The sequence below is a fragment of the Protopterus annectens genome, chromosome 8.part0 (genome assembly GCF_019279795.1).
Source record: "Protopterus annectens isolate FY-2018-M chromosome 8.part0, PAN1.0, whole genome shotgun sequence".
Lineage (NCBI taxonomy): Eukaryota > Metazoa > Chordata > Ceratodontiformes > Protopteridae > Protopterus > Protopterus annectens.
Genome location: NC_056741.1, coordinates 1,880,239,182 through 1,880,264,123, shown reverse-complemented (window position 1 = coordinate 1,880,264,123; position 24,942 = coordinate 1,880,239,182).

Genomic DNA, 24,942 nt, shown 5'->3' with positions numbered 1-24,942 from the left:
ATTCCCATGGAAGACACAGTCCAAGCAGATAGCAGTCAGCATCAGGTACTAGCACCACTTCTGACCTTGGGCATGGAGGTGCCAGTGCAACTCCTTGCAAAGCCAGTTCCCATGTTCAGGGTCAGAGACAGTGAACTGTCAGCTCTGCCATGCATGATTCAAAGCTGTCCAACATACACATGTGTAGGGATAGCACTGACCTTGACTCTGTAGACGCAAGCACTCACACAGCATTGTCAAACTGAGGTAACCTACAGACACACATGGCACATTTCCATGGTCCATCTTGTCTGCTTCCCTTCCTGACTCACACACATACTGTCATAGATTCAACGGTTCATAGCTTCATAGCTTCATATATGGTTTTTAGGCTAATGACCATATGGGCCTTTTTAAGCCTAGCCAAACATCCCAAATATCCCAAATCTCTGACAAGTTCTGATACCATTGATAAGTGTAAGCATGGGCCTGGGTGATGAACCATTTACAGGTTGTCTGTGTCTATTAGAGACATAGGTGCCAAGCCAGGGATGAATTTCCAGTTTCCAGTCTAATTGTCCAAGTTGCACTTGAATTGGGTCAGGGAGGATCTCTGCTTCACATGGATGGGGAACCATTTCCATAGACGGGGTAGTCTCTGGGATACATACCTATCTCTCCAACAGGTTCTATTCATATCACAGGCAATGTTTAAGTCTTTAGAGCAGGTAATTCTGGTGCTGTTTATTTTGTGGCTATGCAAGAGGCCCATCAGAGCGGGGTCTGACAATGCACTGTATTCCAGGCATAGATCTCTCCTCAAAAGCCTGTAGGAGACAGAATGCAGGGATTGGGCCATGAGGCAGTCTGCATAGGACATTTTACTTATGCCCTGTATTCTTTTAGTGAGAAACCTCTGTGGACATTCCAATTGTTGAATATGCCTGCTTAGGTACATACCAAAGGGTGCATTGTACTCAATGACAGGTCTGATGAATGCAGAATACAGTGGAACAATGACTTCCCTGGACTTAGATGCCTACCTGGACTACATGAAAAGAGACATGCAGGAGCTCTCTGATTATGTAGCCCAGGTGGGTATGACCCTAGCCCTGAGCAGCATACTACCATCACCCAGAATGATACCACAGTACAAGCAGAAAATGACTGATTTCAACAATTGGCTAAGTTTCTGGTATCATTTTAAGGGATCCAGTATCTGTCTGCCTGGGATGACATGATTGACAGACCTCAATGCTTTGCCAGAGATGGCCTGCATTTGTCACCCCTGGGCTTCTGGATACCGGCGAAGGCTCTTGCCACTCCTACAGTGCCTTTTTTAACACCGTAACAGCTACAAACAAATGCAATCTGAGCATCATGATGCTCAATGCTAGAAGTCTAAATTTCAAAATGCACTCGCTTGAAGCACTCCTTAAAATGCAGAATATGGACATTTGTGCTGTAACAGAGACCTGGTTCAAGGCAGCAGAAAGCATCCCTACATTACCAGGCTATAACTCACTCCACACCTTTTAGCCCCAAAACTTGGACTGAAGCTCCAAAGGTGGTGATGTTTCCATATTCATAAAGGATGCACACACCTCCAGACTGGTAGCCCAACATAATTCATCAGAGCTACTTCAGGTGCAGCTAACATTGCTAAGACAGCAATTCAGGTCATAGGTCCCCAACCATGTCCCAAGACACACACTCCACGTTCCTAAGAACATTGGAGAATATTAGGTCCAACCTAACACACTCATTCTGGGCAACTTCAACTACCCCTCCATTAACTGGGAAAACTACTCATGTACCAATACACTTGCCCATTTCCTGGAATTCATTAATTCCAATGCCCTGAACCAGCTCGTTCTTACTCCCACTAGATGTAGCAACATCCTTGACCCGGTCATTACTAACATGGGCGACCATTGCTCTACACCAATAGTCAACTCCTCCCTGGTTAGATCCGACCACAAACTAATCACCTTGGAAATCCACATCCCACCCACCCCCCACCTCCGCAAAGGTAACCATCATGAAAAACTTCTCCAAAGCTAATTTTGGGCTCCTAAATACAGAGGTGGCTAACTTTACGACACCCATGCAAATGGAGAATAGTTGCATGACTGCTGAATCATACACCAACGCACTGTACGAACGCGTACACAAATGCATGGATCTCGCCATACCCAATAGAACCAAGATGGTCTCCTCCAAAAAAGGAAGCCAATCTGGTGGTCCCCTGTCATAAACAAACTCTACAACAGAAGGAGGAAACTGATGCAGAATAAGGTGAAGTCCCAAGACTGGAAAAACTCCCTTATCAGCCTCAACAAAAAGTTGAAATCTCTCATCAAATCCTCTAAAGCTAGCTATGAAAACAGAATTGCAGCAGATAGTAAAGACAGTCACAAGGCCTTCTATAGATATGTAAAGAACCTCCATGGCAATACCCAGATTTGCTCTGAGCTACTGCACAATGGTACCTCCTATACCGAGCCAACAGATATTGCCAATATACTGGCTGATAGATTCAGTGACATCTCCCCCCCAAAGGACCAATCACAATACCAGTAGTTTGCCAGGCACCCAGTATTACTGCTACATAGGTTAAGACACTACTGTCCAAGGCCAAGAATACAGCTTCTATGGGACCTGACAATATCCCTGGCTATGCTCTACATGAACTACAGAATGTACTGGCACCTCACCTGTGTGCCCTGTTCAATCACAGCCTCACCTCAGGCTTTGTCCCTACCGAATGGCGCACTGCTATAGTCATCCCTCTCCACAAAGGAGGAGCGACTACAAACCCTGGGGAACTATTGCCCTATTAGCATGACAAGTCTGATATGCAAAGCTATGGACCACATTATCATGGAGCTAATAAACAAGGATATAGGGAATCTCCAAACTCTGGATACTACACAGTTTGGTTTTGTGAAGGGTAGATCATGCCTGCTCAACTTGGTCGACTTCTTTGAGTCAGTCACCAGAGCTGTGGATGAAGGCAAGGTAGTTCATACAGCCTACCTTGATCTGGCCAAGGCCTTTGATACCATTCACACTCAGGAATCATAGAAAAACTCAGTAAGCTAGGCATCAACCCATATATCACTAGGTGGGTTGCAAACTGGCTCACAGATAGAACCCACAATGTAAAAGTAGCTGACTCCAAGTCTCACGGAGGACCAGTCACGAGTGGAGTCCCACAGGGATCGGTCCTGGGTCCTCTCCTGTTTGATATCTACTTCTCAGAAGTTCAGTCCAACACAAAGGGACTCTGGCTGACAATGTTTACAGACAATTGCAAGTTGGGAGCCATTATTAACTCCCCAAGTCATGTTGAAATCCTACAGAAATGCCTGGTGTCAGAACCATGGCCTTAAGCTCAATGCCAAAAAATGTGCCAGTTCCCATGAACTACCACATTGATGATAGTCCGCTGAACACATAAGGTGTTATAAGAGATCTGGGAACACAAGTTGACAGCAACCTCTCTTTTGACCACCACACTGCCACTGTGGTCAGAAAGTCCTTCTATGTGGCATATCTTATTACTAAGGGTTTTGCATCCAGGAAGAAAGAGGTCATTGTCTCCCTCTACTCTTCCCTCATTAGGCCAGCCATTGAGTACAATGTCATATTTGGCATGTACCTCACTAGACACCTGCAACAACTGGGAGGCAACAAATGTACCTCTCAATGAGGATCCTAGGCCTTAAACACTTGTCCTATATTGACAGACTCAAAAAAATCCAACTATTCTTTGTCTCATATCGTCTACTTAGAGGCAATCTCTGCTTGACTTATAAAATCATGTCTGACTCAGCTCTGTTAGAAATGCTACATCTAAAGAAATCCCAATCCCTCTGCACCACATGCTCTAGAGACCTCAACCTCTTTACCACAATCAACAGAACATGCTGGAGGGACAGGTTCATAACCCAGAGACTGCACATGCTATGGAATAGACTTCCCATACATGTCAAATGGAGCATCTCACTGGCCCTCTTCAAGAAAAATCTTGATGATTGGATGGGAAATAGAAAATTCACCCCAAGAGTCACTCTAGTGGCTCTACTCAACAGAGGCACTGGAAATTGAGGTTGGGTGGCACGATGCCAGGGTAATCCTATGGGCTAGGCTTGTAAAGGCTCCAAGGCCATTAGCTTAGTACATACCTATGAACCTATACCTTTGTTTATAAGTTGCATAACACAAAATTATTTCCTCACCACTGTAGATGTGATGGTCAAAGGCTAGATTACTATGTGTGTCCCTCAGTCCCTGACTACTGGGTCAACTCTAAGGGGTGTGTTGTCAATATTATAGTTACCAGGGATGGATGACTTCCAATAGGGTACTGTTATGCATTTCTTGGCATTCAGCTTTAGTCCATGAATTTGACACCAGTTGTTTGTCTGTGTCAGATCCTTCTGGAGAACATTTGTGACAGTGTGAGATTCAATGACAGCTCACAATTTGCAGTCATCTGCAAATTTAGTCTGTCAGAGACCACCGACATTGGCCTTGACTTCTAAGATGTAAATGCCAAAAAGGAGCAGTCCAAGGACTGTTCCCTGAGGGACTCTGCTTGGGACTCTGCCCTCTTTGTAGAAGTGGACTCTCCAATTCTAACTTCCTGGGTCCTTTCTGTGAGCCAGTTGCCTATCCACTTGGTGACATACGGGTTCGTACTTAACCCCTTGAGTTTGTCAACAATGCCTGAGTGGGGTATTGTGTCAAATGCTTTGACCAGGTCAAGGTAGGCAGTGTGAATGGTTATGCCCTCATCCATTGCTTTGGTGACCTTCTCAAAGAAGTCCACCAGGTTGAGTAAGCATGATATGCCCTTGACAAAACCAAACTGGGTTGGGTCTAGTGTCTGGAGGTTTACTATATCTCTAGTGATCATGTCCATAATATGTTTTCCATGGCTTTACATATAAGACTAATGAGACTTATGGGTCTGTAGTTTCCAGGGTCTGTAGCTGGCCCACCTTTGTGCAGAGGGATGACTGTTGCCTTTCTTTATTCATGAAGCACAAAGCCTGTTTGGAGACTACAGTTAAATAGTGATTCCAGAGGTGATAGGTTATGTTTCATGCTATTTAGAAGGCATCCTGTGATATTGTCTGGGCCCATTGATGCAGTGTTCTTGGTCTTAGAGTGAGCATTAAGACCTTTTACCTAGTGATAGTAGGGGGAGTTATATTTGATGATATTTCCTGAGGAAAGGTTGAGGGGGAGAGAGGGGTAAAGTTGGAGCTGAATTTATCAGCCAGGAGGTCTGCTATATCTTTTGGCTTAGTATAGATGGCTCCATTTACAATGAGCTTTGCACACAGTTCTGCATTGCCTTTGAGGTTATGGACATACATAAAGAATGCTTTGTGGTTGTCCTTGGCTTGGGAGGCCAAACTTACCTCAAATTTCGCTTTGGTTGTTTAGTTTGATGAGAGTGCATTTATCCTGCTGGGTGCTACGCCTCCTAATTTTTGCCATGATTTTTTTTCCTTCTGTTATACAGCCTATTGATTTTGTGATTCCACCAGGGTGTCTTGTTTTTTGAGATAGTTCTGTACTTCCTCCTGGTTGGTACAGCTACCTCTATGCAGCTATTAACATGCTTGTACAGGATTTCTGTGAACAGTTCTGCATAGGCAGCAGTGTTGTCAGGGAATATGCAGGCTTGCAATTTTGTCAGGTTCTCACTTAATAGCAGGAGGTTAGCCTTAGAGTAGTTCCTGAATATTCCTGGTTTAGATGGGGTCCAGGCTTTATTTTTAGTTCAAAGGAGACCATTTTGTGGTCTGACCTTTCAAGGGAAGGCATTACAGTAGGGGGCGTGCAGCACTCTTCCATATTAGTGAGGACCAGATCCAATATGTTTGCAACCCTGGTTGGCTCTCTGGTCCAGGGAGTCTGTGTTTACAAAATCCAGGAATCTCTGTGCATGTATGATTGGTGTCATATAGGATTCCCAGTTAATAGTGGGGTAATGAAAGTCACCCATGAATTGGGTTGTATGGTTAATGTTTCTAATAAGTTTCAATACATGGTATGGGTTTCTTGAGTCATAGAGGGGGACCTATAGCTTGCAAGGAAGTGGTATTGGATGTTGTCTATGGTGATTGAACATGGAGAAGCTCAAGTGCATTGTCCTGTTGGACCAGTCTTGAAGTGTATTTATGTTTGATGTAAATAAAGACACCTCCACCTTTAGTCCCTGCCTGTGAAGTACCTGGTCTAAATGTGTAGAAGGCATTATAACCTTGCACTGTTGATGTGCTCTCCATGGCTTTTAAAACCATGTCTCAGTGAATGCACAGACATCAGCATTCTTTCAGGTAGAGAGAGCTTCTATGCTTCTAGGGACTGGATTTTTTTTTTGTCTAGACTCCTAGCATTGAGCAGTAATACCTTTACATTTTATTGGTTTTGATTTGCTATGTTGGAAGTATGTTCGGTTTGGCATTGCCTAAAAAAGGCACTATGGGGGAAGACAACGTTTTAGCTAATATTCAAAAGCCTAGAGGGGAGAGGTGCAGACCATCCCTAGCAAAGCAGTGTGGTCTGTTGACCATCTCCTTCTATGCTGACAAGCATCGTATCCCCTTAGAATGACACCAGAAACTAAGCCAATTATTAAAGTCAATCATATTATGTTCATATTGTGGCATCATCCTTGGAGAAGGTAAAATGCTGCTCAATGCTCGGCTCATACCAACCTCCATGAGATGTAGCTCTAATTATTGATGTGAGTGTTGTTTTGAAAGAGGGCATTTGGGCCTTCTGGGGGTATTTGTTATGTGTACTTCATCTAGGAGGTCTTTGTGGTTTAGAAGCCTTTGGGTCAGCCTAGGCCTCCTGCAACCCCACACAACACCCTGCACAAGTGATGATATCTGTGTCACATCCCTGACATCCCTATCATCGAGGCAGGGAAATTAAGCTATGTGTCTGATGCGCAGGGTCACTATATAAATTAAAATGTACTTATGTAATGCAGTGTTGTTTTGCATACCACTTGTACTGATTACTGACAGATACTGTATGCTGACATTTGTCATGAGTAGGCCACATACTTTTGTGCACCTTATGTTGTATGATGTTGTAATGGCTGTATACTTACACAATGAAAGGTGTGTGACAGACCTGCTCATCTTTTTTTCAAGAGTCTGTTGGGGACACCTATGGATACACTGTGGCAATAAATCAAAAGACAACACAGCACAGGATGGAATGTCAGCAAAGAAGAATATGTCTTCAGCAAGGTACAGCACTATAGGAGCATGACTCCATAGGTTCATATGTGTATAACAAGCTAACAAGGACAATGGCATTATTCAGTGTACTCAGGCATCCCTAATCTATGAAAATGTCTGATACCCTTGATAAGTGTCACCAAGGTTTTGGGAGCTAACACATCTACAAGCTGTGATGATTGAGATGACCCATTTACAAATTTCCTGTGTCCAGTACAGATATTTGTCTGACACCAGTTATGATTGTCTTGTTCTGCATCCCATTGTGTAACTTGAACATGATGTGTGTATGCATGCTTCACATGCATGGGGGGGCTGTTATAGGATGTAGTGTCTATATTACATACCTGTCTCTCCAGCATGCACTATTTATACCACAGTGACAGTGTAGGTGTGTACAAAAGTTAAAAAATGTGTTAGTCCTGTCTTGGATATGTGGGAGGTACACAGTGGGCTCTGACACCTCCCTATATTGCAACTGTACACATCCCCTCCAAATCATTTAGGACACAGACTACACATGTTCAGTCTAGACACAGACTCCATAAAGCATGTTATCTACAATGTGTATTGCTTTACCATGGAACCTGTGTGGCTGCTACAGTTGTAAAATATACCTGTGTAGTGACATAGCAAGGGTGCCACTGCACTCAATGATAAGTGTGATGAGTGACAAATACAGTATGACAATGTCAGTCTGCGATTTACATGCCATACCATTTTGTATAGTTTGTACAAAACTGAATGGATCTCCATATCTTACCGAGCAGTGAAAGTCAAAGGCTACATTACTCTCTGTGTCCATAACTCCATGAGTAATGGCTCAACTATGGTGGTGTGCTAATAGTACTATATTTTCCATTGCTGGATAACTTCTCAAATGATAATACTGTCCAGTCATTGGCATTTACTATTTTCCAGTGGCTCTGACAACAACTGAATGTGTGTCTTAGGCTGTCCTGGGTAACTGTTGGGTCTGTGTGGGATTCAGTGACAGTTCCTAATATGTAGTCACCTGCTAATATAGTCAGTCAGGGGTCACTGACAGTGGCTGTGACTGCAGAGGAGGGTATGGCTAGAAGGGGTATGCCATTAATGATGTATGGTGAAATCCACTGGTGACTGCCATCATTGTAGCATAGGTCTCCCAATGCTATCTTCCAAGATTATGACCTACACAGTTTCCAGCAAGGCCTGCTGGCTTAAAATTGTCAAACACCTTGTCAGGCCATGCTAGTTGGAGTAAGTCATATATATAACACTCAGTGGGGTTCACTGGTTATGGTAGGCAGGCATGATCTGGCCTTAAGCAAAACAAATTGCGTTTGGTCAAGTGTCAGTAGGTGTATGACAGGGTTACTGCTTGTATCCACGCTAACTCCTTTCATGGCATTTCATATCATATGACTCAGAGATCTGGAGACACTGCTTGGCACTGAATGCTAATTGTCCTTTGTCCAACTACAAATTTCAGCATGTTCAAGAAGAGAGTCACCAAGGTGTTTGTACAGAGCACAGACAAACTAGTTAGGTAAGTGTAATATGTATGCCCCATGAAGGTAAGGTGGGGGTTTTGCACATGTATTCTGCAGTTGAACATCACCCAAGTGGTGTGTACTGGAAGGACAAAATTACCTTGTGAAGACTGTGGAAAGCAGGGGAGTCCACGGAATTGCCAGTGCCTGGGAACTACTAACACTGATCTCACCTAAAACACTCTCACATAGGATACAATGCTCCGATACATTTTCTGTCATCACACACAAAATGTTAGTATGAAGCTAAAGATGAGAAGCAGGACAAAGCTTGTTTGTTCATCCACATAGTTGTCCTACATCATGAAAGGCTCTGTAGGCTTCACATGCCCTTCTCCAGGTAGATGCCGTGATTAGCAACCTGGGGACTCAGTCGGCTTTTTCATGTATTATGCCTTCTATTCCAGGGTTGGTGGTATGTCACTAGGGAAGTGACAAGATGGTGAGTAGGAGCACTGCTGCAGCATCACGATATACTTTGTATTGTCCAGTGATGGAGATGTTAATGCTTGCTGAAATAAGCAACACAGTGGTGGTGATCCATCGTAGTTGACAATTTCACAGCAAGTCATGCATCATGCCCTTCAACTGATTAATGGTGGATAACTGTGTAACATGGCTGTGAGGCCTACTGCAGAAGACTGGCCACCTTTGGCCAGCGTGTGTCCACCTGGCACATGTCCTAGGTATGTCATACTGTACAGTTATGCATCCAAAACACGTCTAGCCTCCATATCTTGTCACACAATAACCAATGTGCTGTTTGGTTGCTTGACAGGCACCATACGCTTGTGAGGCCAACATAATGTCAGCAAAGTTGAACAAGTCCTCTATGGACATGGACAGCCATATCTTCACTGCAAGGAGTGCCTACAAACAAATTATATGAGGCTGTCAACCACAAGGGCGTGGCAGCATGACCCTAACTTTGCAGGACCTGCTGATGATATGTAGAAAGTGTCCTCACCCCTGTACTTCATTGACACACCAACACAATGTGTGACAGATGTGACTGCATTTCAAACCTTGCTTCCATGATGTCTCTAACAGCAGTCATTACATATGGCAATGAGCATTTTTCCAACATGCACAACTCACATCCTGTACCACCTTCACCCACATCACACACACCTGCATGTTTGCAGCTCCTTATCAGACACATTCCCAAACAACAGACACCTAAGAAAATCCTGCCTCCGGAGAGCACAGTACATATAATACTCCATGCACCACCCTCTCACTGGTCAAACACCTAAGGAAAAACACAAAATCACACCTTTCAGTCATTAGTGATTACATCCTGAGACATACTGATGTCTGTGTCAACAAGCTATCTATGGGAAAGATCACAGTTAGCTGTCTGTGGGTTGACACAATACACCACACCACACATTGCCGCAAATCAAGGAATATTAGTTAACATAATGTTGACATTACAGTTCCTGCAGGTGTGTATGACTAGGGATATACATCACTGGACTGTTTGCAGGCACATGAAGGAGCTTACGCAGTCTGTGTCTCTTGCAAGTATGTGCATAGCTTTCAGCTGCAGTTGACCCTCACCTAAAATGATGGCTCCATACACATGGAAACTGATGGAAGTCAATAATTGCCTTTGCGCCTGGTGTCATTTTAAGGGGATATACTGCATGTCTGCCTGGGATGCCTTGCTCAACAGACATCAGTGATAGTCTTCATCTCTCACCCCTGAGATTTGGGTACTGGCCAAGGCTGCTGACACCCCCACAATGCATTTTATAGGCACTGTCTGGAGGGAAAACTTTGCCATGAGAGCATTTTTATACATTATGGTTATGCTGCTACATGCTGGGAATGGCAACACTGAACCCCATTCTGTGGAAGGTGTCCTCACCTTGGAATATGCAGATATATGTGCAATCAAGGACATCTGGTTCAAGGCTATGGACAGTACCACTGCCATACCAGACTACATGTCCATCCACATCTTCCCACCTCAAAATGACAGTATTCAAGGTAATGTAGGTGGTTTATACATACTCATTAAGGATAGATATACATCCAGATTTTGTGAAACATTGTGATTTCCTGGAGACACTGCAGGTGCCATTTACTACTGGAAGGGCACATAATCAAGCAACTGCTGACCACAGTAGCAGCTCCATGAATCCAGACATCTGTTATGTAGATTTGTATGTACGTGCTTCTATCAAAATATATCATTACACCATGGTTTCGGGTGGCATTAAGTGACCACCAACTGTGTTGCTTAGTCATGCTGCAGCTCACTTGCCCAAAGGTTAGTCCACTTCCTTAACTACAATGCCCTGGTGCAGTGCCATGACATCCCCACAAGGGGAACCAATGTATTGCATCATGTGTTTATCAATATAGGTGACCACTGCAGCCCCTCAATGTGAAGTCCTCCTAGGTGGAATATGACCACAGATCAGTCTCATTAAAACTACCAGAACTAACCCCCCTTGCAGATAATACATATATTTCAACAAAGCAATTTATTACCTCCTGTGGGATAGTTTATATAGCTTAACACCACCACCCCCCCCCTGAGAAGGGACAGGCAAGTACGAAGAGCTCTACACGCATGCATCATGCAAGCAGCATTACAACTGCATAGACTTGGCTGTACCTAACAGGAGGAACACAGGCTCCTCATGGCACAGCAAACTTGCCTGGTGGACAACTGCCATTAGCAAGTTGGACAATAAGAGGTGAACATTGTAGTGTGACAGTTGGGGTGAAGGTGTCCCCCTAAAATGGAGGCACAACCTCCTCAGCTAAAACAAGCACATAGGTTGTTGTGACTTCATGTAGACACAGTAAGTGACAAAATTAGTCACTCATATAAAGCAGAACTACAACACATAGCGTAGTAACATGTGTAACCTCAAAGGATAGGCCCAGAATGTCAGTGAACCCATACATAATGATGCCACATATAATGGGTCTGTACTCAGGTAACCTGTTGTCCCACAGGTTCTATGCCAGCTGCACTCCCTTCTCCCCACCACATGTGCCATATGGCATCCCTACAACCTCTCCCATACCTTCCATATCTATAGAGCAGGTCATAACTAGCCTCTCTATGGGGGATACACAACATCTAGTTGGGAGGGTGGCCTAATGGCTAAGGTGTTTGCCTTACAAACACAAGGTGCAGGGTTTGAGTCTTACAAGAGTTAATTGGCTAGGCTTAAAATGGCTTGCAAGGGCAGTTAGCCTAGTACTAACCTATGAACCTATAAACCTACTGTACATGCTAACATCCCAGGCTATGTCCTACATGGCATCTGTCAAGGATTAATTACACCACTGGGAACACCTTGCAATCATACTGGCACCACTGGCTGCACCCCAGCTGACTGGACAATGTCAACTGTTATACCCTTGAACAGAGGTGGTGCATGCACTGACCACCAGAACTATAGACCTCTTTGCCTGAAGGTCCATATCTGTATGCTCATAGAGCCAATCACCACGGAGCTGATCAGCACACAGATATCTGATCTACATACAGTTGACTGTACACAATTTGGATGTCTGACAGGGGGATCATGACTGTTAAACATGGTGGACATTTCTAAGACAGTCACCAAGAACCTGGGTAAGGAGGCATCGGGCATACAACCCCCTGGACTTAGTCAAGCCATCTGACTATATCCCCCACTCAGGCATCATTTACAATAGCACCCACTTAGGCATCCATGGTAATATCAATATAGGGAACACTAAGTGGCCCATTGATGGCACACATACTCAACATAGGGACATCTTTTCCAATAGCTGATCTGTAAGCAGCAGGGTTCAACAGCGCTCAGTCATGGGTCCTCTTCTGCATGGAATCCATTTAAACATGATACAAGTGAATACTGAATGTCTTTGGCTAACAATGATGGCTGATGCCTGCAAACTGTGAGCACTCATAAAGTCTGTGAGTTATGTCAATATCCCACAAGAAGGCATTGATGAACAAATTTCTGTTGACATACTAATGGCCATAAACTCCATGCAAATATATATGTAGTATCATTTCCATCAGTAACACCTATGTATCTGGTAAGTAGCACACAGTCACAACATGTGATGCACATACTTAGGGGTGATAGAACTGGCCACAGAGGCCTAGCCATACAGGTTTACATCTAATATGCCAGAGATCACCATGTCTCCCCAGTGGTATGATAGTAATCATATGTCATAGCTGAGGTCACAGTCCCTCGTAATTGACATACTCATAACCTCGATGTACTCTTCCCTCAGCATGCCAATATCTGAGTGCATTGGCCATTTGGTAATGTACCTTTCCAAACACTACTGGCAATTGCACAGAACAGTATGGTCTCTCACAATGAAACTTCTCATCTTAAGTATCTGTTCAACAGGGATAATCTGAAATCAGTGTCATTCTAGCCTGTGACATATACACTACTCAGAGGTGATTTCTGCCTTGCATACAGGGTAATGTGTGACCCTGCTTGATTGTAAATGCTGCATATATGTAGTTGGCATGTTTCATGGATTAATTACTCTAAGAATATTAACCTAGTATGTGATGTTATTAATACATACTGGTGGGAGAGATCTGTCTAGCAGACTTTAAAACACCTTTAAAACAGTACCCTGCCTCATGGCAAACACAGCCCGTCAGTGCACCTCATCACATGCCATCTGTATAAATGGCTGGACGCCCATCATTTCACCACAAGGCTTCTGCCTATGTCCCTCTTGGACTAGGACAATATGTGCTCATCATATAAATAAGGGTATAAAGTTGTCTAGAATTGTGAGGGCTGTATGGCCATTATGCTAGGGAAATTCAAACATCCTATAATTCCATAAGCTGAAGTAAAGTGCTCTAACAGCCACACACATAAATATGGCTACATTGAGAATAGAATCACTTCCAATTACTGCTTACATGACATGACATGGCACACACATAGTGCTACTTGACTGTATGAGATTAGAACACTTACCTATCTCATGGAACACACTACAGATCACAGTATGTGATGCACACAACACAACTCATGTCTGTTATTACTATCTCTGTGGGACATATTATGCTTGATGACATCAGCAGGCCTAGTTGTGGTCAGGCATTTGGAGACTGACACCACCTATTACAAATAAAACACCACAAAACCCTAGGTATTTCAAAGTTACTAAGGTGATCACATATGAACAAACACACCAAGTGGCCTCCAGTGAGATTAAGACCTCTACCTATCAAGCCTTACACACAATAGAGTGCAGTACTTACTGCATGCACCATGGCTTGTGTCTGGTATTACAATGGGAGCTGATAGTCTTAAGGTAGATGACATCATTTGGTCTTGTAGAAGAGGGCAGTTTGGAAGCCAGGCCAAAAAAATGCAGAAACATTGCAGTTTGGTAGCCAATGAGGGATTCTCGGATATTTTGTATGGGGGATACATGCACACATCAAGTGGCCTGGAGTCAGATTAGAACCCCTGTCTATCTAGTCTTACACACTGCAGAGCACAGCACTTATCAGACTTTCCACAGATGATATGTGTTTTATGTATGGTTGTCTGTAAACTACTTGTGGATTAAACAAACCAGGCTTGTGTCGAACAGCATCTGTGGCCTGCAGAGTGATATTGGTATGTACTGTTATCTGCATCTAGTATCCTAGCAGTCAGATAACTGTTACTTATCCTAGCTATGTATCTAAAGTTACCATTATGGTCATATGTGGTTGTTTGTACTTGGATGGGCAAGCTTGTGGGCAGGAAAAATGTGCCCTGTCCATATGTGTGTAGACATTATACATTACAACACCTGCTCACCTGTTGCTTTATGTGTAGTGACATTCAGCAGGCACAGGTGTCTGTAGATAAGTGCATTATGTACTGTTGATCCCTTACTTTGTATTCTTTGAATAACATTATAGATGTGTGATAGAGCAGCTTTACTCACCATTATTAGGGTATGTAGAGTAATACAAACATCCATGCACATATTTATGTATATAACAGGGATGTATATATAAATGTAGATGTGTGTGTGTGTGTGTGTGTGTGTGTGTGTGTGTGTGTGTGTGTGTGTGTGTGTGTGTGATATGTATATCTGTTATGTAGCTATTTGGGGAGAGATTGAAATGTATGTTTTATATATATATATATATATATATATATATATATATATATACATATATATATATATATATATATATATATATATATATATATATATATATATAGATATATGTGTGTGTGTGTGTGTGTGTGTGTGTGTGTATATATATATATATATATATATATATATGTATGCATATATCTATTTGTAAATACATACAGATAGATATATTATCTATGTGAGAGAGAGCTAGTAAAAGACGGATATGTATACATATATGTATGTATGTATGTAAGTATGTATACACATATGTATATAAAACAGGTAATTTTGATCAAAGGGCAACAGAATTGCACTCAGTTTAAGTAGTGTATGAGCGTGCCCTGTGGGACTGTCAGTACTTATAAAGTGACCCCAGTCCACACCTACCTGTACTCCAGTCCAGGATTTTGTGTGCTATAGACATGACATCTGTCCCTCTTTCTGCAGTACTGCACTTCACTCAAATTGTCTATGGCATTCTCCAGCTGTCTGATGTAATTAATTTGTGACAGATGTTCATAATGTTACACCAAACACAGACTGACAGTTTGTAAAAACACCACATAATAATAACTCCATCCAAAACAAAGCCATGTCTGACCCAGCTCTGTCAGAAATGCTACATCTAAAGAAATCCCAATCCCTACGCACCCCATGCTACAGAGACCGCAACCTCATTACTGCAATCAACAGAACATGCTGGAGGGACAGGTTCATAACCCAGAGACTGCCGATGCTGTGGAATAGACATCCCATACATGTCAAGCAGAGCACCTCACTGGCCCTCTTCAAGAGAAATCTTGATGAGTGGATGGGAAATAGAAAATTCACCCGGGGATCACTCCAGTGGCTCTACTTGACAGAGGCACTAGGAACTAAGGTCGGGTGGCATGATGCCAGGGTAATCCTATGGGCTAAGCTTGTAAAGGCTCCTGGGCCATTAGCCTAGTACACACCTATGAACCTAAAAGATGTGGATGTTTCCAGATTTGAACCATCAACACCATCACCCCTACTAACTTCCCTAGTCCACTGAGCTACACAAGCTGCCAGACAGAAGTCATTCATCACCCAATCAACAGCATACATATGTATGTTGCTTTTCCTGCATTAAGTGACACATACACTGTATGATTGATTTCTATGTTCCTGCCCTGGGATTGCCTGGACTGCTGATATGCTATTAATGAGTTACCTTTAAAGCAGTTATATAGGAACACTGTTGTGTTGGGGTGGGGGAACAACACCACATATTCTGCTAGGATGCACAGTAGGCCAAATATCATGTGACCCCACTGTTTAACATCTCCCTTGACTGATGTAGTGAATATTCCAACCATGAGGCCTAGTGAATATTATGGAACACATACTAGCGGACTGGGTATCTGTAGTCTCATGTGGATGTTACTTCTGTCCAAATAGCCCACTATATTTGCTTGCATAAATGCAGCATATACATACATACAATACCATATCATAGTAATACTTACAAGTACTGTGTAGGTTAGAAACTTACTGTGCAAATACAGCAGTTGACAGAACTGTAGTAAAGGGCTGACTCTGTCTGATACAAGCAGTACACCTCCAATACATGTATAGGTACAGGTTGTGTGAGTTGCCTGACAACAATTTTAATATATATATGTGAGTAGGAGTAAGATGTCAGTCCCTAGGTCTGTAGGTTGTCAGTGAATGTACTATGTGTTGTCTCTTAGCCAAAGCCATGGCATACTGGGGATGCCTATGTCTACATCAGCAGGGGATTCCTCCTCTGAGTCCTCCTGTGACTGTGGTTGTGATGACTTAGGCATTGGTAGGGGGCTGTGTATCACTTCCCTTTCCTGATCCTGCTGCATCTGTTTCCTCAAGATCATACTGTATAGCATAGCACATACTGTGAACATATGTGCACATGTGACTGGAGAGCACTGCAGGGCTTCAACAGATTTATCGAGGGACCAGAACTGTGACTTCAGAAGCCCAAACACATGCTCTGTGATGTTCCTAGTTTGTGAGTGTGCCTCATTATGGTGTTCTTCCATGGGTTCGTGAGCATTTCTGATGGGTGTCATCATCCATGGTTCCAGTGCGTAGCCAGCATCTCCCAGTAAATAGCCATGTGGGATGTACCCCTAGCAAAATTCTGGTACAGCTGTGATGCATGGTAGATATATGAGTTGTGATAACTGCCAGGACTGCCAGCACACACATTCATGATAATCCCCTAGGCATTGCGCACAACCTGTGGCATTCAGTACTTCAGGGTAGTGTGCTACACAGTAGAAATGTTGCATATTGCTGGCCATCACCTCAGCAGTGAGGGGAAAAGAAATGTGTTCGCTGGCATGTGTTAGCATGGCATCCAGGAACTGGTGGAGTACCCTGGATGCTGATGCCTGTGAGACCCCCATCATGCTCCAGTTGGTCTTTGGAAAGTACCTGTAGCTAGTATCCTAAGGGCTACATATACCTTTGTTTCCACTGGGATGGGTTTCTCTCTGTTGGCTCTGGGTCTGTGTTGAGGGCGGCAGAGCTCAGTGAGTTCTTGCAGTATGTCCCTGTCCACCCTGTATCACTCTACAATCTCCAGCTCATGTAGCTCCTGGAGGGTTACCCTGGGCCTGAGCACTCTTCTCCTTCTCAGTCTAGGCCTATTGTCATCAGCATGCATTCAATAACCTACTAGATAGCTTTGCTCCCCATAGAACTAAAAGAATCAAACCAAATCCACCCCTTGGCTAACTATTACACTCATGCATCTCCAAGACAAATTTTGGAAGCATTACCAAAAATCTAAAACACCTAACACCCTTACTGAATATAAGCAACTTCATAACAAAGGGAAAAAAACAAATTGTTCAGACTGAAAGTCCTACTACTACAAGCTTCAAAACAATCCTAGATCCAACCCCAAAAAATGTTGGAACAGTGTATCTGCTCTCCTCTCTCCTGGCAAAAAAGGCAATCTAGTATTAAGAAAACACACCCAAAGCTCGGAATGCTGTATCATCACAGCCGTTATCTCACTCCCTCATCCAAACATATACTTTCAATTTCCTCCCTTATCCCCTCATTCTTGTATGGAGTCCCTCTCCTCACCAATACTCAGGTCCAGTAACCAGAACCCCCTCAAAGTGTACAAACCCCATACATGCACCAGGGCAATTTCTCAATTTCTCCTGTCTTTTTCCCTTGCTCGTCTATGGAATTCACTTCCCTCCCCACATCTGAATCACCCAAAGCCATTCCACCTTGAAGACCATGCTCCATTCCCATCTCTCTTCCCACTGGGAATGCTCATGGTCTCACCCCACCTGACTCCCCTCTATTTCATTTCTGGTCCCCCATCTTTTTTTTTCCTTTCTCATAACTCAACCTATTCACCTTTCACTGTTCTACTGTCATCTAATTCTTCCTACCTCATGAAACTATGAGTGAATATATGCCTGCACTCCAAATTATACTTATGTACTCCAAAATACTTGTGTTTTAATTTCATTCAGTGCTTTGTTACAACATCTTGCTCAAATTCTATTATTCTGTCTCGTATGTTACTGTGTTTTAATAGTTTTTGAAAATTGTATTGTACTTGTTAATTTTGTTGATATTAGCTTTGTAATATTTGTATATGGAGCTTTTTTCCCCGGGCCTCCATTGAAAACAGGCTCATTTCCGACCCAATATACTTTCCCGGTTAACAAACTGCAAATAAATAAATAATAAATAAATCTAGTACACACAGATGTAGAAGATCTGCAACAGCCCCTTGCATTATCTCAGTTAAAATTCCCAAGTCTGTACTCCAATGGTCCAGATTACTATGGAAAAATCAGACTGTAGGGTGTATGCATATTTTATACAGCTTTGCTGTAGGTGCAGAATGTGCGACTGGCTAACTATGATGCATTCCACCTGCCTACAACATAATTAACTTCATTTAATAGGCATATTTCAGTGAGTGACACTGCACAAAATGCCATGGTGTGCAGCATCACTTAAACATGGGCCTGAACTAATTGAATACATCTGGTTTCAAAACAAGTTCAGCATGGCAGCGAGCCATGCAAACACTTAAAAGAGCTTAGAGGTCAGTAGACACCCCCTGATGTCAGCTACATCTTGTGTAAACATCAACATTGGTCTAAGCCTACATGAAGGGGATATGCGGACACAATTACTCCTTTTTGCTATTCAGTAACTCCACCTCATTTGCATACATATCCATGCTCATAGCCTGGAAACTACACATTTCATAGCCCTACCATGTTTGCAACAGCACCAATGCACCTTTGTAGGGACCCCACGCAAGGTCCTGTAATAAATTTCTGTCACATAATAATATTTTTTTTTCCCAATTTTGTTTTTATTTTTCTATAAAGCATGTTTGTGCACTGTGGTGCACAGTGCAAACATGCCAAGACTATTAAAAAAAATCAATCTGACTTAGTTCTTTTAAGTTTTCCAACATACAAGACACTAGTTTTACTCATATGTTTATGTGGTATTACAGTCTCAGGGGATTTCTATCCATATATCGACAGTTTTACACCCCCTTTTGTCTGTCTACACTCTTGTACATGGAATTTTTCCACGTACACTACAGACACTGACATAGGGTCTGAAAAGATGCCTATCTCTTTGTTGGATCACTCTACTTGCCTCATTTGCATGAAATGCACCTGCTTATGAGGTGATTTGCATGCCACAGAAGTTTCCATGTTTACGTGTGCATGTGGCTCAGCAACACTTTCTGAATCCAAAAATGTTTGCATTCATGTAAGCAGTGGAACATGATGCCTACACGAAAAAAAAAAATCTAGGCTTTACTAAATTTCCTTTATATCTATATCTATATCTATATCTATGAGTGTCTCATGAAATAGTGACGAGTCATATAAGCGACCCTCTAAACAGCAATCAATTTAGAGCAAACACTCAAAAAAATGAACAATTATTATTTCCTATTTTTTGCAGTACCCTATGCTAATTATATATACTGACTCCAAGACTGTACAACAGCAGAGTAAGGGCAATGATTGGCAGTGGAGTTTCATGATGTTGAGTTGCCAGCCTGGCGCCCAACCTTTCACAGAAGGCATACACACACACACACACTCACACCTAGGGCCAGTTTAGAGTGTCCAATCCACCTACAGCATGTCTTTGGGATGTGGGAGGAAACCGGAGCACCTGGAGGAAACCCACGTGACCACAGGGAGGACATGCAGACTCCGCACAGAAGGCACCCCAGCCGAGGATCGAACCGGAGAACCTCTTGATATATATATATATATATATATATATATATATATATATATATAGAGAGAGAGAGAGAGAGAGAGAAATATATTGATATATAGATACATAGGTGCACTTGTTTTAGTCAAGTGGGGCTTACGTCAACATCTGTTTTGTCAACACAAACAAAACAGATGGTCGACAGCTATATAAGACTGGCAATTGTCTGGGCTGGAGAATATGCCCATTCTTCAGGGGCTGTGCAAACCTGGAGTGGGAATTAATAATTAGCAGGGGAGGGTGTGGATCACAATCTCACTTACATGGGAATGCAGGAGGGCTTGTTTCGTTATGCACAGAAGCATACTGGCATTCTATTGTTGAAATTAAAGAATCATTGTTTAGTGGATTCCATCTAGATCATGCACACACACACACATATATATATAAATATATATATATATATATATATATATATATATACACACACACAGAGAAGTTTTAATTTCTAACAATTTTTAGACAACTGTTGTTTAATTGGTGATTTATATTAGCAATACTTGAAGACAGGATTTTCCTTGTATTGATTTGCTTCTTTACCACCTGCATGCTAGTTCCATGGAATTTACTTATTCAGAAAAAAAATACCAGGGAATTATTTAGTAAATGTGCTGTCAAATATTGAATTTCTAAAGATAAAGGTATTTGTCAAGAGTATTCCATCCGGCTACAATTTTTATGTATTTGTTTGTTGCTGCCATTGTCATTGTTATTTTGTTGTTGTTGGGGGTGTTTGTCAAAATATTTTCAGCCAAACCATAAAGTAAGACAGAGAGCCAAACATGACTGTCAGTAATACAAAGATGAGATTGAAGAAAAACAATACTGTTTAAATATAAACAAAAGAGATTATTTACATATGCACATTACACTTTCAGGTGGCAAGTCTGACACTGAATTTATTATTTTTAAAATTATAATGTTATACTTAGCTAAGCATTTGCTACTTTGAGTTTGCTAAAAAATGGTTTATTACTCTTACTCCATAAGATACATATATCCGCGGTGGTGGTGCTGCGGTAGCGTTGTCGCCTCCCAGCAAGACATTGTCCCGTTCGATTCTCAGCTAGAGCATCTTCTGTGGAGACATGTGTGAATGGGCATACCTTCCTTGAAGGTTGTGCGTTAGGGCCGGCAACTCAACACGTAAAAATCAACTGCCAATCATTAGCAGACCGGAGTTCTGCTGTGGCGACCCCTAACCGGGAAAAGCCAAAAGGCACAACAACAACAACTCCATAAGATACATATGGCAGTAAGTGTTGTTAAGGTAAACTAAAATATAACAGCAAAATGTGTCTTTAAGTTAAGCTAAAATTTAAATTGTGGGTCAGCTATTTCCTTACAAATCCATGGTACAGAAGATTGTAGTCTAAAAGTACAATTTGCTAAATCATTTTTGCCTATAGTCAGGCAGCATGTAGTAGGAAGATTTTGTAATTAGTCCATTGGTGAGTGTAGGACAATAGCTGTCTAGAAGTTTGAAGGTGGGAATGAATGAGAGAATAGAGATTAGAAGTTAAAATAGGGCAGATACAGGTAACCAGTATTTTGAAACAAAAAGCCACAATGTGTCACTAACTGTATTTTAAGAGAAAAAAAGTACTGAATGGCTGGCTTCCTTATGACATATCCCTGGGTTTTTGAATGAAGGGTTTGTTTTTGAATGCTTTATGCTACAGCGAGCTTCACCCCAGAGTGTTGTATTCTGCAAACTACTGATGGGCTTTTTGGGGATTCCCCCCTTTTCTCCACTGTGGTACAATAAACATGGAATTGGTGCACACATATGGGGTGCAGGGAGTTTGCCCCAAAATTTTTAAATGTTTTAGCTCACTTTTTGCAACATTTGATTTTCTATAAATGGTGAGCCAAAAACAGTTTTTCAATGAATAACGTTGAACAGTATCAATTGCAATTCACCTTTTCCTTTGCTTCTACACTCGGTCTTCTAAGTGGGTTAAGTTCAAGAACATAGCAAAATTATTCAAAAGTATTTTTAAATAAATAAAACAATGCTGTTTCAACTTAAATCAAGCATACCACTTCAGACAAATAAAGTACATTGGTAGACCATCTTCCTGAATGCATGGCTATTGTCATTTAAGGTTTATTTGTACTGGTAGTCTGCACAACAGCAATAATTCAAACTAGAGGGTCTACAGACATGTTCATTAGCTGGTGTATTTCCCACTTTACAGATTTGTAGTTTTAGATCTGCAAACTTTCATTGAGAAGAAATTCCAAGGTACATCATAAAGAAACAAATCTGATTAAGTTTTTTTAATTCTTTCATTAACCAGGTAAGCCCATATACACCAGTGCCTCTTTTTAGGGGTGACCTGAAAGCACTGTGTGATTAAGTAACTTGCTTAGAATCACAAAGACGGTAGACAGAAGTGAAAAGAGTCAAACCATCTACTCTTGTCAACAGGAAGCAGGTCATTAGTAACTGAGAACCATAAAGTACTGCACTATCTGCCAGAATTGATAAAAATGAACACGGCGAAGGAGAAGCTGTTAGCTACGTGCCACAAGCTGTTGACAGGACTAACTGCTGCTACTAATAACTTCATGCTAAATGCTGTTATAGACTTCTGGCATTGCTGCAGCATTCCCATGTATTCTGCTGTCACTGCTAGCATTAAACAGATAAAATACCATCAAATGGAGTCACCATGTGGAAAATGTCTGATTTTTTAATTAATTTTAAAATACAGATGAAATGCATTAATTCTGCCTGTCCTTCAACACAAACCGGTCTCTAATATGAGTATAGCTTTTATTTAAAATACCCACTTTGAAAGTTATAACTAATTGAGAGTGACTACCTTTCAAACAAATGTGTTACATTGATTTGTTTGTCTTTTTATCACACTTAACTATTTCATAACTAAGTTAAACCTTTTTTACTGTACTGTCTGTTGGCATTGCTCTGGCATCAAGTTACATGAATTTCCAGCTTATCCAACTTTTTTTATTAATGGTATGTAGTATGCCTTCATATGGGCTTAACTTGATCATACACCCACCATAATGAAGTACCCTTAAAGAAGTTTACTGTAGCTTCTGACTAGCAGGCTATTTACAAAATATGCTTACAATTTCTCCCCCAGATATTAAGCCTGATGATAAACAAAAGAGATTACACCAGCCTGATAATAAACAGGAGGGTTTATTACTCCAACCTGATAATAAACAGGAGGGTTCATTACTCCAGCCTGATAATAAACAAGAGGGTTTTTACTCCAACCTGATAATAAACAGGATGGTTTATTACTCCAGCCTGATAATAAACAAGATGGTTTATTACTCTAGCTTGATAATCAACAAGATTATTATTTCTGCAGCCTGGCAATAACTAGAGGACTATAACAGTGTGTGTATATTCACCTACAAATATCCTAGTTAGTAATAATTAGAGGATTATTACTGTTTGTGTATATTCACCTACAAATATCCTAGTTGGTGCACCCTGCCATTCATTATGAGCATCTGTAATGATATTTGTGTTCCTTCCAGCAAAGGATGATGATCCGTAAGTTCCCTCAACATTCTGCTGCATTACACTGCATGGAAAGACATTCTTACTTGTGGACAGTTCTCATTTCCTATGTTCAGCTTTGAACAATATAGTTTTATATCAGACTTCAATCTGTTTATCTTCTTCTTCTTCTTCTTTTGGCTTTTCCCAGTTAGGGGTTGACACAGTGGAACAATGGTCCACAAAACGATTGGCAATGGAGTTTTACAGTGTTGAGTTGCCAGCCCGCCACCCAACCTTCCACAGAAGGCAGGCACACACACACACACACACACACACACACACACACACACACACACACACACACACACACACACGCACGCACACGCACACACACACACACACACACACACACACACACACACACACTCACATCCAGGGCAAATTTAGAGTGTCCAGTCCACCTACAGCATGATTTTGGGATGTGGGAAGAAAGCGGAGCACCCGGAGGAAACCCACACAACCACAGGGAGCACATACAGACTCTGCACAGAAGGCACCCCAGCTGAGATATAACTACTAAACTCTCTTTTACTGGGTAGATATACTGCTCTAATACCACTCACCTTCCTCTGAATTTATTATTCTATCTTATACTCAAACTGTAATTTAATTTATGGTGCTTTTGCCTCTTACACTGGACTTAACACTGTCCAAAACAATGCTCACAACAATACATTTTCTACATGTTGTCATACAGTTGGCTTTTACCTTTACATAGGTCAACTGTGTTATCAGATCTGCTGACAGATTCGGTAAAGCCTTTGTAAACAATATTTATAATGTTCAATGATACAGTGAGTAAATATTTGAATATACAGTAGTTGTACACCTGGTCAACTTATCATTTGTAGAATGCTTTCTCCCTTAAAGAAACTGAGTAAAATCATTTAGTAAAATGATGAGTCACAGATGGAATATAGACTTTTACCAAAGATGCAGTGAACCTGTTGATCTGTAAAATTAGTTCTGCAGACAAAGGGAAAATCTCTCTGCATGGAGGGTATGGGGCCATTACTGCATTAGGTAAAACACTTTGCACATGCACACTTTTACCTTAAAAGCTGTTTTACTCAGTTTCCTTTACATAAACTACATTTTGTGAACCATATGACAACAAACAGAAGCACACTCTAACTAAATAAGTAAATAAATAGTCAGTAAA